The sequence below is a fragment of the Elephas maximus genome, chromosome 3 (assembly GCF_024166365.1).
Source record: "Elephas maximus indicus isolate mEleMax1 chromosome 3, mEleMax1 primary haplotype, whole genome shotgun sequence".
Taxonomy (NCBI): Eukaryota; Metazoa; Chordata; class Mammalia; order Proboscidea; family Elephantidae; genus Elephas; species Elephas maximus.
In genome coordinates this window covers 103564565-103570564 of record NC_064821.1, presented here as the reverse complement: position 1 = coordinate 103570564, position 6000 = coordinate 103564565, and the positions used below count along the sequence as shown (strand labels likewise).

The following is a 6000-nucleotide window of genomic DNA, read 5'->3' as shown; positions in this document are numbered from 1 at the left end:
TGATAAAAAAAAAAAAACAAAAACAAAAACCCAGTGCTGTCGAGTCGATTTCGACTTGCAGAAGGGGTTAAAGGGTTTTCTATCTTAATCTGATAGAAAGCCCTTTAACCCCTTCTGTAAGGAGCCTTGATGGTGCAATGGTTAAGCCTCAGCTGCTAACCAAAAGCTCAGCAGTTCAAACCCACCAACTGCTCTCCAGAGGTGTAGGAGGGTGGGGGCAGAGGGGGGGCACTTGCCCCTGAGTGCAAGTCCAAGGAGACGAGTCACAGAACAACATTCTAAGGCACCATAAATAGGAAAGGCACCTGACTGAGGCAGCCAGATAACGGGGGGAAAGGCATTTCTGCTGATGTGTCGCCGCTATCAAAGTCTATTTGTCTTGAAATTGGGGTGGGAGGTGCAACTTAGAGATTGCCCCCGGGTATCTCTTACCCTCGCTGGGCCCATGTGCTCTTCCCATAAAGATTTAAGCCTAAGAAATCCTGTGGGACAGTTCTACTGTGCACTATAGGGTTGCCATGAGTCGGCATCTACTCAAAGGCACACAACAAGGTCCTCCATGACAGCAGAGGTTCCAAGTAGCAGCCGGACCTGCAATTAACCCTGTCTTCACTGTGGATCTTCCTTCCTGACTGTGTCTACATGTTTCAGTTTATGCCTGTGGAGTTTCAGCCTTCTGAAGATCATCTTTTTCTGACTGTCTACTCTGTGGACTTTGGGCTTGCTTAGCCAGCTCCCACAATTGTATAAGCTAATTTGCTTTAATAAATCTGTCTACCTACCTATCTATCTCTAGATAGTCAGCCAGCCAGATATCTCTCTGTATCTTTCTCTCTTTCCTAGTGGTTCTGGTTGAACCTTGAATGATACAATCATCCTCCAGACGACTTCTGTCCCCTCAGTATTCTTTCCCCAGTTACACAATCCTAGTTCTACCAGTGCCCCTTACATGACGTGGTTTTGAGTCCTTTCACCATTCTGACCTCTTTCCAAACATGGTATATTTTTATTCCTGCCACCTTACAATTTATCCATTCAACAATGTTTATTACATTTGGGTTGCAAGCCACAGATCATCTGGGGGTCCAAAAAGGAGGAAGCCTCACCCAGTTCCTACATTCATGGAGCTTGGGTCCTTAATTCTGAGGTCACATTCTCTGTGGGTATAGACTAGTCCTACAAACACTGGAGGAAGAAGGCCGTTTGACCATCAGTACCATCACGCCTTAGTAGCCACCAATGATTGTAGAGAAGGAGGCTTGCTCTGAGCATTTAATTAACATTATTTGATGACAAGGGTGGACAATAGTTCTATTAAGTTCCAGGCAGTTTAAAATTAGTCATCCCACATAATCCTTACAGCAATCATCTGAAGTAGACATGCTCCTTTCCATCTTTCAAATGACTCAGGAGATTGTACAGCTTGTAGGTGCAGAGCCAAGCGTTGCCCCCAAGAGTGTGAGATCCCAAAGACCAAGCTTGTGTCCAAACATTAACATGTGGGTTTGTCCTCAATGGGGCCCAAAGAAAACAGCTAGCTGTCACCCATTTGGGACCCAAACTCTTTTCCAGGTTCTCTTGTCCCTGTGGTTCTAATTCCACCATGACATGCTTTAGTCCCCAGTCAACCCAAGTACAGGGAAAGCCCTGGTGCTCTTCAAAGGCTCAGTAAAGTAAATAGCTTGGACAAGAATAAATTACAAATTATCTTGAGAACAGTCCTTTCTGTAATTACCAGCCTGGACATATGATAAAATTTAAAACATGGAATACTGTTCTCTACTAGGCTTTTGGGACTTTAAAAAGAGCTGTGGAGTGGAGAGTTTAGAACAGATTCTGACTCATAGCAACCCTACAGGACAGAGTAGAACTGCCCCATAGAGTTTCCAAGGAGCACCTGGTGGACTCGAGCTACCAACCCTTTGGTTAGCAGCTGTAGCACTTAACCACTATACCACCAGGGTTTCCTTTTTTTTGGTTTTTGTGGAGTGGAGAAAAGGAACTAGCAATTGTGAATACCTATCATGGGTCAGGGTTTGTGCTCATCATCATCAGTTATGCACTTTGTGTCAGACACTGTTCGAAACTCTTTACATGTATGAACTATTTAATCTTCTTAACAGCTACATGAATTAAGTACTATCATCTTTATTTCATAGGTGAGGAAATGGAGAATTTTGTAGCTTAAGTTACACAGTTAGTAAACGGGCAAAGCTGGGATTTGAACTCAGGAGGTCTGGTTCTAGAGCCTGTATTCTCATTAAAGATGTGCTGGGTCCATAAATACTTTATCTCATTTAATCCTAATAGTCCTGAATGTCAATTGTTATTTTAGCCCTGCTAGACCCTTCCACAGTAAATACTTTATTCTAATAATGTATCTGTCTCTTCATTGGTCAAGAAGCTTCTGGAAGGGCAGGGACTATGTCTATCTTATACACTGCTACATGTTCAGTGCCTAGCACAGTGGCTGGCACAATTATCTGGCAGGTTATCAATAGGCATGAAAGAATTTGCAAATTTCACAAGTGAAGAAACTAAAACAAACACGCAAGGTCTAATTAGAAATGAGTGACCAAACTGAGATTGAAATCCAGGTTTCCATGATGCAGAATTCCAAACTCTCTTCCTATCACATTTTCTTCATGGCTTTATACCAGCTCCCAGGACAGGGCCTGGTACATAGTAAACGCCCAATAAAATGTTGTTAAATGAATGAAATGACCTGTCCTTCAACTCTCCCAGCATCTGATTCCTCCAGGGCTTTATCTTAGGTTTCTGTCTTTTCCATAATGCTATCAACATAGTTAAGCCATATTCACCGTGCTTGCCCCTCCCTCCCAAGATCTCTAGTTGCTCCTTAGCAAACCATCATGTTTATATTATGTCTTGCATGTCCCGGCCCCTTTTGTAAGTGCCTGGGTTTTCAGCTTGTACCACCCTTCAAGGTAATAAGACCCTCTTATACATGAATAACACATTTTTTATTGACTCTGAACTTCTCTTAATTAATTTTGGTTTGATTTCTTGGGACCCACGTGCTTATAGCTAGAGGAGACTTCACCAGTTTACTAGGATATTGAATGGAAAGTTCCTTCTTTTTTTTTTTATTTTTGAGAGGAGGGACTTATTCTGAGAGAATGGCAACTTCCTAATGTAAGTGGAGTCATTTTAGAACCAAAGGTTACAATGGGATAATCTCAGGCAAAAGATAGAGTTGTGCTAGAAAAATTAAAACTCTTGTGGGTCAGAGGTAGTTTGAATTGACAGAAAGAGCACCAACTCAAAAAGGCAGTGTCTTGGAATGGAATGAGCCAAGAACCCAGGTTCTAGTTCATTCATGCATTCATTCATTTGTTCATTCATTCATGGGGGGAGAAATGTTTCAAGCAAGTGGACAACATGTACACATGCCCATCAGTGAGAAGGAGAATATCCTATTTGGGAAAAGAGAAAGACATTCCATATGGGTGGAGATGAGTTCAAAGGGAGAAGACAAGAGATGGGGCTTGCCAGGTAAGCAGAAGCTAGATTATGAAGGGCCTTGTAAGCCTCGGCCTGATGTCCACTCTTAAGGGAATGGGGACCTATTGAAGAGACAGAGGCAAAGGAATGCTTGTGTTCATTCATGAATTTATTACGAAAATGCTCTGAACATTGAAGGAACATTTTGAGCTCTACACATCCTCCTCGTTTTTCAGTGGTCCTGAGGTCGTAGGGCAGAGCCAGGAGTTAATTTCAGTTCAGACCCGTTGTATGACTTAGGCAAGTAACTCCCTAGTTCAAGTTCTTAGTTTTTTTCATCTATAAAAGAAGAAGAAAAAGTAAGGGGATTGGCATGCGTAGCAGTAGCAGATAGTTATCCTTTGCTGAACTGTTCCCAGAGGGTCAACCAGCCTTCAATAGCACGATTAATAAATTACAAAAGATAAATAGAGTGCCTTGAAAGATTTTATGTTCTTTATTTAAATTTCACCTGTCTTAACAGCCTGCTGGGAAGTCTGTCACTCAACCCTTCGCAATAAAACAGCCCTCCACGAATGAAGACAAAATAAATCAGAAGCCGTGTGCTTTTAAACTCACTAAATGAAAGCCCAGCATGCATACTGCCTCCCTCCAAATTAATCACTGGATTAAATGCGAGACGTGCACCCCAAATCAATAGCTTGTGACAGAGATCTCCTGTCTATGCTTCAGGAAAATTCCACTTCCTTTCAGATGTTGTGCTTGCAATGTCAGGAAGTTTCCATTCATCACTTACCCTTGAAAATGCCAACATCACCATACTTTGTTTCCTTTCTGCCTTTCTTCAAGGGAACCAAGGTGCCTTGCAGAGGGAGCCCCCTAGTTGTCATAACCTCCCCTGGAGGCTGGAAGAGGGGCAGTGTGCAGAGAGGAGGGGTGTGTAGAGGCCTGCTTTAGAAATAGGAACAGTAAAGGAGAAAGAAGCCAAATGCCTTACTCCAAAGTTCGAAAGAGGCAAGACTCTTACACTTTCCCTTAAGTGAACAGTTTAGTGCAGTGGGAACGCCATGGGTTTAGGAGTTATTTGAGAGACGTGAATTTAAATCTTGACCCCAAACCTCTCTGCTTCACCTTTCTCGTCCATAAGATAACCAGTTGCCACTGAGTCAGCTTCAACTCCTGGAAACCCCTATGTGTCAGAGTAGAATTACACCCCATACTCTTCAATGGCTGATTTTTTGGAAGTAGATAAACAGGTCTTTCTTTCGAGGAACCTCTGGGTGGACTCGAACCTCCAAACTCTCGGTTGAACAGTCAAGCCTGTTAACCATTTGTACCACCCAGAGACTGTCATCTATAAAATAGGGGTAATAAAAATACTATAGTTTCAAATCCTAACATCAGCATTTAGCAGCTGTGTAACCTTGGGCAAGCCCGGTAACCCATCTCTGCCTGAGCTTCCGCATTTGTAAATGAGGTAATGAAGGTTAAGTGTCCAGTCCGCTGTAGCTCTCCACACATGGTGATAATGTACTGTTTCACCTCTAAATCAAGGCTACATCAACCTTTTCTGCTCTTCAAGACTCAACCTTGACAACATCTTCTCCAAAAACCCCCTTTTTGCTGTGCTGTAATTATATTAATAATAATTAAGAAAAACAAAATAATGACGACAGTCAAAACTAACATTTATCAATCACTACTATCTGACTGGCTCTAAGCGCTTTACTTAAATTAGCTCATTTTGTCCTCATGACAATTCTATGAGGTGTTATTATAATCTGAATTTTACAGATGAAAAAAATGAGGCACAAATTGTTTACGTAACCTCCCAAGATCCCATCGCTAGTAAGCAGGGGAGCTGTCCTGTCTTCCAGAGTACCCCGAGTTTCACTTTTTCTTGACTTTATCATATGACCATGACAGTCCCCATTATATGGCTTTATCCTCCTCTGGACTTCAGGCTCCCAAACAGGAACTTGGGTATTCCCAGAGATTTTCACAGGGCAAATGCCCTTGGAGTTTAAAATGAAATTAACTCATCATGCAAAGACAGTAGACTCCAGGTATTTAATAGCAAGAGCTCTGAATTGAGAAGACAGCTTCCCAGGTCAGGGTGTTGCAGAGCTAGACATCACCTCACACAGAAGGGTCTCAGCCAGACTGGGACAAAGCACAGACAAGAGCAAGTCCAGACAAGACAAAAAAAAAAAAAAAAAAGAAAAGCTCTTCCCTTTGCCATGGAGGTGAAAAAGGCTTACTAGATGCTTAAGAGGATGGCCTAGAAATTTCCATCAGAACCTCAGTGAATGGCGTATGTGGTTGTGTAAAAATGGCGTGGGAGTAGTATCTGACCTCCTCTAACTTTTCAAGGGGGAAGGAGACTCAAGATCAAACAGCCCAAGGCTGATTCCTATAAGGCAGAGGTCAGACATAATGCTTCTCTCTGCCATCTTTACTAATTCTGAGACCAACTGCCTCCCCTCCCCATAGCACTCTACCTCTCTGCTGTGTTCAATAATTCATTTCAATGGC

The 6000-nt window shown here is 42.5% G+C and overlaps 1 long non-coding RNA gene across 1 annotated transcript in view; it reads right to left on the bottom strand.

Annotated features, from left to right (window-relative positions):
* Positions 1–4398: 4398 nt before the first annotated feature.
* The window catches only part of LOC126071735 (uncharacterized), a 46554-nt gene continuing 44952 nt past the window's right edge, over positions 4399–6000 (bottom strand). The window contains exon 3 of the long non-coding RNA XR_007516374.1: positions 4399–4413. This is a non-coding gene — a long non-coding RNA (uncharacterized LOC126071735). The remainder of the gene's footprint in view (positions 4414–6000) is intronic.